This window comes from Cuculus canorus, chromosome 9 (genome assembly GCF_017976375.1).
Source record: "Cuculus canorus isolate bCucCan1 chromosome 9, bCucCan1.pri, whole genome shotgun sequence".
Taxonomy (NCBI): Eukaryota; Metazoa; Chordata; class Aves; order Cuculiformes; family Cuculidae; genus Cuculus; species Cuculus canorus.
The window spans coordinates 6,247,137-6,256,718 of NC_071409.1; positions in this window are offsets into that span (position 1 = coordinate 6,247,137).

A 9,582-nucleotide genomic window follows, 5' to 3' on the forward strand; every position below is an offset into this window, starting at 1 on the left:
CTCCCTATCCCGGGGGCATCCTGCTTCCCTTCGTTCCGTATCCCGGGAACATCCCGCATCCCTTCGCCCCCTGTCTCAGGAGCCTCCCTTCACTCTCTATCCCGGGGGCGTCCAGCTTCCCCTCACCCCCAACCAGGGAGCATCCCGCATCCCTTCGTTCCCTATCCCGGGAGCCTCCCTTCACTCCCTATCCCGGGAGCATCCAGCTTCCCCTCGCGCCCCCACCCGGGAGCATCCCGCATCCCTTCGCCCCCTATCCCGGGAGCATCCCGGGAGCCTCCACCGCCCCGACGCGGCGCCACCGTTGAGCAACAGCGCCCCCTGGCGGGGCGGCCGGCTCGGCTCCGGGGCCGCGGGGCGCCGCCGGGGCGCGTTTCTCGCAGCGGGGTCGAAGCGGACAGGGGGACCCTCAGCGGCGGAGGACGAGCTCCCACCGCTTACCGCGAACGTGCAAATCGTTCCCGCTTTGATGCCGGGGCGGGGGATGCTTGGGGAGAAGCCGGGGGTCGAGGTGACGCTGCTGAGAGCGCGGGGGACACCCCCATTCCACTCCTGCCGCTGGAATGCACGCGTGTAACGATCCCCGCGATTCCAGGCAGCTCCGCGTCCGCCAACACCCGCACTGCCCGATGTCTTTGGTGATCTCAAAGGTCTTTTCCAACGGAGTGATTCTCTGGTTCTTCCAGGCGAGGCAGAGGTCACCCAGCGCGGGGTTGTGCTGTGCGGTGGCAGGAGTGGGACTCGGTGGTCCTTGTGGGTCCCTTCCAACTCAGGACGTTCTATGATATTCACTTCGACAAGAAGAACATAGACACATCTTTGCTCTGCACGCTTTGGCCCTGAGACTTTTTTTTTTGACTCCCTAAACGCCTATAAATAAGCCCGGGAGCTTCAGAAGTTTGCTCAGCTCGCGGTGTGCCGGGCAGTGTTCCTTATCCAGCCCCTGTTCCCAGAGCTGCCCTGCCTGTCCGCCAGCGGCCGCTCCAAAGGCATCCCGAGGGCACCGGGCTCCGTCCCGGCTCCCTCAGCATCTTCCCGAACCCCGGGTCGGGACACGAATCCTCCCTGGCTGCATCCCAGCATCCCGGCTGCATCCAAGCACTCCAGCTGCATCCCAGCATCCCGGGTGCATCCCAGCACTCCTACTGCATCCCAGCACCCTGGCTGCATCCCAGCATCCCGGGTGCATCCCAGCACTCCTACTGCATCCCAGCACCCTGGCTGCATCCCAGCATCCCGGCTGCATCCAAGCACTCCAGCTGCATCCCAGCATCCCGGGTGCATCCCAGCACTCCTACTGCATCCCAGCACCCTGACTGCATCCCAGCATCCTGGTTACATCCCAGCATCCCGGTTGCATCCCAGCAGCATCCAAGCACTCCCACTGCATCCCAGCACCCCAATTGCTTCCAAGCATCTGGGCTGCATCCCAGCACACTCAGACTCTCTAAAGCTTTTACTTCTGTCCAGAGGAAAACAAATTCCTGTCCCGCTAACATCAGGTTTAAGCACAGAACCCCTACAGTGGCTCAGTCAGTAAGAGTATTTTCAATAGATCTTTGAACTCTAATCATTGATCTTTGAACAGAAGCTTGGTGAACAGTTCCGTGCCACAAGAAATGTGCCTGTCGTGTATCGGCTGTTTTCTCTTTAAATCACTCTATTTTTCCCCCAAACTCAAATGTCTGTAACATATAATGCTGATAAACACACTCTTACTGGTACTTTGGCTTCAAACATAGAGTATCTTTCTCCTGTTTTAATTTTAGGTTAAGATCTAGGTAAGATGCATATTTTTGTTTGTTTGCTTGCTTTTAAAACAGCTTTTAAAGGGTTTATTAACACAGTATTAGTGATGTATTATTAGAAAAGTATTATATTCAATAGTCTGAGGCTCAGATTGTTTTCCTTTGCCTTGAGCATTTATTTTGGGGTACCCACTGGCAGAACCGAAAAGACAACTCTGCAAAAATATCTGGTGTATTTTTCTCTTTCCTTAAAAAATAAATCTTTTAAGCAGCTGCTTGGATAATGGGAGTTAGAACAGTGCAGCACAGTCAATGCAACTGTTAAACTTGTACTTCCTGACTTTAATTATCTACAAGAATTCTTGGCCTAATGAGGAGGAAGAAAAGGATTAGTTCCTTTTTTATTATTTACACAAAAATATAGGCAGTTCTCAATTAAAGCAACCCAAGTGTTCTTGTTTTCACATCTTTGATGCATCTGACAGATCTACTGGAACTCAGGATAAACTTTATGGGAAAGGTGGAGATTCAAAATATCTTTTTTTAACTGAAATAATTTTTGTTGCAATAGGTCGCAACACAATGCCAGAAAAGTCAACGTCATTACAAAATATTAAATACTTTGAAACCTTAGAAATAGTTCCGTTATGTTAATGCAATTTCAATTTGTAAAAAAAAAAGAAAATCATATAAAATAAACACAAGTAATGCAAAAAGGCCCTGTAAATGTCATAAACTAAAATGTTTGCAATTCTACCAAATCCACTGCATTTTGGCTCCAATAAAAGTTTTTTTTAAGAAGCCTTGCCAAAATAATCACAATTTCCTTATTTTGTGTCATTTCAACAGATCATAAAAGCCCAAGCTGGTTTTAACAGATGTCATTGATCCTTGGACTAAACTCTGTTCCCAGCTTCAGCAAGTAACTCCACCTTACGACAAAGTACCTGACATTAAGATTTATTCCTTAAAATCTGGTTACAGCCATTGGATCTGTTACATTTTTCTTAACTGTCTATTAACCGCACAGCCTGCCCTGCTGCCAACTTGCTGTCTGATGTTATTGTAACTCACTATCAGGAGTGATTCTGCTTTGATGGAAACTAATCATGTTTGCACCATAATCAAGTTTACACCATTTAAACAGTCAATCTAATGCAGCTTGAAAAAAACATCTCCAGCATCTCTTACATTTGCTTCAGCTCCTCAGTGAAACTGCGCTCGCTTGCAGAGCACACTGTAATAATTATGACAGCGGGTTAAATATTTGATCCTGTCTGCTTCATAGAAGTCAAACCCAGCTGAATTATTTAGAGATCTGTTTGTAGGACATGAATGGAACAGACAAACAGGCACAGGAACACACAAACACAGAGTTTTTGGGAAGCTGGAAATCATCTTGAAGTGTAAGGACTGAAAGATAGATGCGTTTCCTACTCGTTCCCAATTTTTTTTCCTCTGATTTTAAAACACCAAGGGAATAGATTAGTACAAAATATAGTACAGCACTGGCACACATGGCTTGTCTGGGATGATTTTCTGTAGTCAATATCATTTCTAATGGAGCATTCCGAATGGATATTAACTGTCTTTCACAACACGTACGCTTATATACACGTAGATACTTTCCATTTTGCCCAATCACAAACACAACATTCAGAAGTTAAATATTTTACAGCCCCTGAAAGGGCTGTGATTGTGGATGCATATTCCGTTCTATTTTTACTTTATCTTTTCATTCTCCATTTTTCTATGTCCACCTACTCGTGCTCGTCCATCTCCCCAGGAGCTTTTTGCTGTCAGTCAAGTGACAACCGCAGTAGGAAGCTCTGTGTGTTCGTGGGCCTCCTGAGGCCCAACATTACATTTAGATGGGGAACAAAAAAAAAAAAAAAAGAGGAAAAAGAAGAAAGCAAGGGTGGGAGGAAGCACAGGCTCTTCCTTTAGTATGCAATTCCACACCCTCCAGGAAAAAATCCACCCAGCTCCTCTGAAAAGGCTTTTCCCATAAAAATGCAATCCCACTTACTCCACTCCCACACAACTTCCCCACTACTATTTGCTATTTGCAAAAGAGTGTGAAACAACCCCAGGAAGTTTAACACATCCACACACACACAGAGTCTCATTGTCAAAAGGAATGATGCCCCAAAGGTGCACCTTTATCAGGATCCCCACCGTGACTACGCGCTCCCTCCCAGTATAAGTGCTCAGATGTGCCTAGCCTGTCCCTCCCTGGATTTTCTGATTCTTAATGGACTTGTGAGTATTAAACATCTGCTGAAAAATTACTTGACAAAATGTATTGTTAGCTATATGCGAATAACAGATTTGTATTTGATACGAGTAGGATTTCATCCCTCAGGTCATGTTTACGTTAGTTGAAGTTGCAGGCTGCCGTGCAAAAAGCCGGAGCGGGGGAACGTCTACGTGAAGGTAATATGCATTTCTATAAACATCATGCTGGCAGAATGATTCTACTTCAGCTGAGATTAGCAGGAGTTTTGCTGCTGACCTCGATAAGAAAAGGAGCTGGTTTATAGCTCATTTTCAAACCCACTCTGCAAAAAGTGGCACTGCCGATGATTTACACTGTCTTTTCTTAATCATGGTCACCATCACTAGAGTTTCCTATTTATTACTGCCGTGATGCTGATTACAGGACCCGTGACAGTGTCTTTATTCAGACAGTACACATACAATAATGTGACAGTATACAGGCAGACAGATGCATGGATTTTTTCCTTTTCTAAAACTCCATCATCATAAGTGAAAGGTAACAGCATTTTAATGACAATTGAAACGGTACCTTCTATTACATTGCTCCTAACAATGTAATTCAAATCTCATAGTTAGTCAAAAATTTATATTATGCCATTATCAAGTCACCAAAAGGAAATCCTACCATCAAAACTATTTACGAAGCCAGGAGTGTTTATGATGCAGCTTAGGCTTCCTAAAATAAACAAGCGTTAAAGGGCACTGGCAAAAGGTAAAACCTGAAAAGCAGTACGAACAGAGCAAAGAAAAGAGAAATAAAATGCACCAGGCTGCCAGACCAGGTATTACCGCTTTTCATCTAACAAGCAGATCAAATGCAATAAATGCTCTGCGATGTACGTGTGAGGGCAGCTCATAGCGCTCACCCTCGGTGAGACCAGAGGGCAAGAAGCAACCTGCAGGTTTTGTTCATGTGCAAGTGTGACCAATAAACCAGCGCACACAACTGTCTAAGGCTGCAGGTCGTTTGCAGTGCTAGCACAGATGCTTGGCAACCCGGAGAGGAACGTGCCTGCCCACGTTTCACTGAAAGGTTATTTAAAGCTGTGGAGGTTAACAGACACCTTAATTATTACAAACTGCTTTCAAATATCGCTGCCTTTGTACTGCCAGTCCTTAGCAGCTGTGCTTCTTACTCATTCGTGATCATTTGGGAGTAGCGTCAGCTTCCAGAAAATAAAAGTCGCTGGGATGAAGATGTAGGACTGGCGCACGCTGGCCTCGTGCGCTGGCAAGCGGCATCGGTGGGAGGAGGACGGCTGCTGGCAGCGGCCAGGGCCACCAGCCAGAGGGGAGCCTGCTCGGGCAGGCTGCTCCCAACTTCTCCTTGGAGCGGCTGCGAGAGAGCGTGCTCCATTAATAACGAAACAAATGTAAGGGAGCCAGACTCTGCCAAAAATCGTAGGGAATGTGTTTGTAGCAATTTCAGAGGAGCTCGAGCTGAATTTGAAGGGTGAAGCTAAAGTCTAAGCACAGAGTTTTGCAAACTACATCCAGATTTCTTTGAAAGCACACACCTATTTTTCTGCAGAGGGAAAAATATTTAGTCAGACAGACTTAGTTTTCCTCTTCCAAGAGCAGTTTAAGATCACAGTTTAAGATTTTAAGGGTCACAGTTTAAGATTTCTGAGATAGGTTCTGGCCTCTGCTAAGATAAAGCTGAATTTTAGTAGCAGCTTGACTAACAGATAGGCAGAATTGGGCCCTCCATGAGAAACAAAATAAATCTAAAATTAATTTAAGTGGAAAAAAATGTTTCCCAGATGTGTTTTTATATTGGAATTTTAGGTTTTCTGCCATAACTTACTGAGGTATCATTTAAAGAAAAAAAGAAAACAGGATTACTTTTATTTCACCACCAAACGTTCTGTATAAATAAAGATAATTTTTGCACAAAGTATCTGAATTGTCCTTTTGGCAAAATAATCAAAAGAACAGAGTGCCAGAGCTCTAATTCATTTTTATCTGTGTAGTCAGAGACAGCGATCTTTCCAGAGATTATTGATGCTATGATGGTACCAATCAAAACCGCACCAGAGACAGGTTCCCTACAGGGCGCTGAAGATTTCTGCCACTTCTAATAGAGTGTAAATCCTAATTAACTCAGATTAACCCATCCCTTCTGAGATCGTCCACCCGTTATTAGGAACAAAATGTTTGCAACCATATAGAAGAACGCTGTGTTTAAAGTAAGAAACAAAAGCAACTGCTCTGTCTTTTTTAATGTGTGCTGGATTTTCATTAGTAAGGCAGAGGAGGACTCTTTAGCTTTCGAATAAAATACAAAAATCCATGGGCTTTGTTTTAAAAAAGTGGGAAGCATTTGTGCATTTTTTTCTGTGCAGGCAGCAGGCATGACTGATCTGTTCACAGGGCAGGAGGAAGATTAAGGTTTGCAATTTAAAGCCGGGAGAAGGGTTTTGCTCTGAATTCTGCACAGACCTCCTTAGGGACCTTAAACAGCCACTGCAGCAAAGCTTTTGAACTTCGATGAAGATGATTACCTTCAATGCCCACCTTAAAACAGCAATGCTAAATAAACAGCAAGTCAGAGAGAGCTGTAGACATCCAGTGCTTGTTGCGAAGAGTCTGGAGATGTACAGTTCACTCTGGGAACATTTATAAGGCACTGTGGGAGTTGTGGTCCATAGGTTGGCCAGCCTTAAAGTAATAATGAGGAGCTTCCCTCAGAATCTGAAGCACTGACTATCTCTCTGTCCTGGTTTCAGACAAGCTATAAATATCAAAGAATGTTTGTTTGTTATCCAAGAAATTATTTATCTTATTTTAGCAGAACCGCTGACTGGTGAAAGTAAGCATCTGAGTATGTTCCAGCTCAGAATTTGCACTGCTTTTATAGCAGAATATTACAAATTCTGGATTAACTTCATTTAAGCAAAATAGTAGGCACAAAAATGAAAACTGTGAGAAGGACAATGGGAAAAATCCCACCCTTGCTTTTATGTCAGAGGAGTGGCAGCCGTTATTTCCCTCAGTACTGTCACTGTCACACTGGAAGAGTTCAGAGAAGAAGGCAGTTTGCCATCCTGGGCAACGCTGCCGCTGTGTTTCCTTGTTCACTTTTTCTTTATACCCATTTACTGGGTCTTTTAATGTACCCAGATGTTCTTGTATAGCTCCTAGCACAATCAAATCTCTAATTGACTCTCAGGAACCTGAGCATCACTCTAGCTTTAGAACAAAAGATGTGTGCAGGTCTGTACCTGCACCCTGCATCACACTAGCATCAAACTAATTTTAAGAGTTTTTTAATTTATGACATAAAACTTAGGTCCTCTTATTTCATTCACTGATGGAACCAACAAACAATTTTTCCCTACTTGCAACCATTCTTTGTCAAGTCCCATTCCCCTATGAGTTTTCCTTCAACAGCAACCATCTCATTCCTTTAATGGAAGTCAGCCCCAAACCCTGAGTGTATTTTCTTGTACACAGGTCTGTAATGACAGCAGAGAGCGGGAACGCGTATCTCTGAATTCTACCTCAAGGCAAGGTTTCCATTAGAAATGACTCATGGGTATTACTTTCCTGTGACAGTCAATTGTAAGACCTCTCTAACACGTATGCAGCTGATGTTTCCAACATTATTTTTTTCCCAGACATTTCTTCTTGCAGTATCCCGAGGTAAACAGCAAAAATATTATGTTCAGGGAGAAATGTGCAACGACTACAACTTTTACAGGCACAACAATGCCACCCTTACCTTGCCCATCACCATTACTAATCCTTATGCACATCACCACGTTGGCCACAGTTTCTAGCGCCAGCTAAAATTAGTAGTGTAAAGCTTGCTCACTCTACTTGAACAATGCATTCAGTTCTGAGGAAGAGTGTGACTAACCATTTGCATTGACCTATTGTGATCGCTTGTCCCCCATTCCAAAGGCTTGCACAGGACCAGGAAAGCAGAAAACAGCCACTTGCAGGCTGCCGGAAAGAAAAGGAAATGATTGCTGGTCCTTTTTTGTCCACTCCCTTCTGATAAAAAAGGGACACACAGAGTAAAATCTGTGTTTTGTTCTTCCCTTGGTTACTATTTGAACTTTTCATCAAAATATATCTTTGGAAGTGATCAAAGTAAAAGGCAATGTAGATTTGTTTGAGCCTTCCCCACCATTCCAAAATATCCAGGAATGCCAGCGAGATACTCAAATAAAGAGCTGTAGAAGTAAAACAGGTTCCCAGCGGTGACATCTGTTAGTATAAGGATTATTCAAACATCTCTAGAGTTTTCCAAAGAAATGCCAGGATGGTTTCCTACCAAAAGACAGCTCAGACTAATATTCTCCTTGGCTAAATCTACATATACACCGTGCTTCTGTGTTTTCTTGGCACCGAGAAACCCACATGCTTGTCTTGACATGGAAACAATAGGTTTCGTAGGGAATCTGAAGATGCATATACTTGGAAACCAAAGGTTTTCAAGGTCCTTTATAAAGGACCTTTAACATTTGGTGCAAGAGATTCTATTTGAGCAGATACCAGCATGTACAGATTGTCTATAAAGGAATAATTTCTGTCTGTTTTGCATAAAATGACTTGGTTTACTAACGAACGTGAATACGCGCGTAAACGTGTACTAAACCTGAATAAACACGCTGCCTGGCACAGGGGTGGAAGAAAGACCCACCAGAAACCGTGCTGTAAACAGAAACAGAGGCCGCTGAGCTATGCCAAAGTTGTTCCCAGCCACATCATTCTCCATTTCCCTCGCACCTCTCAGGTGGCCTGTGCAGACCACCTACAGACTCGGCCTCATGGAGGGCGTTATACACAAGTCATGGGTATTATTCCATTGGTATTAGTTCAAGAAGCCAGCTCACACCAGTGGAATGGCACCAGTAACAATGTGAGGTTTAACACCAGCAGCTCCACACCCTGCACGGAAACACCATGTGGGTATCATTACACTGGGAATTTCCTAGAGCTCATAAATTGATGAATAAAATTTACCGGAGGACTGCAGCAACATTTATAGCATGGAGAAGGAATCCACTAGAACTCAATGTTTCCACAGCCTGAGCATACTTACTAAGAAACTTAATTTCGGAGAGATTCACCAATACATCAAGGAAATTAAATATAAGAAGATGGCATTTACCCTGATTCCGACACATGTAGTTTATGAGTGATAGTGACTTTTCCCTCCTTTAATTAAAATTCTCTTTAAAGTGTTCTCTAAATAAAACGTCGCTTAAAGTGTAGCATCTCCTTAAGAGTCATGAAGCTTTCAGAAAGAATCGTTGCAACTTAAAAGGCACTATAGGATATTTAGACTAGAGTTATCTCACAACAAGTTAGCTGGCTGCTTTGTTATTTGAGCTCTAAATGTTAAACATGTGGAAGCAACATAAAAGGATCTTTCCTGTAAAGCACATTTTCCAAATTCTCCCTATCTGTTATTTAGAACCCCACAAAGATCTGTGTGTGTCTACCCATCTGCAGCCACATTTATTTTTACATGTTTTTGAGTGCATATCTCTCGGTGTCATAAGGTCTTCATAAATAAATCAACCTACTTAGATCTGCATGC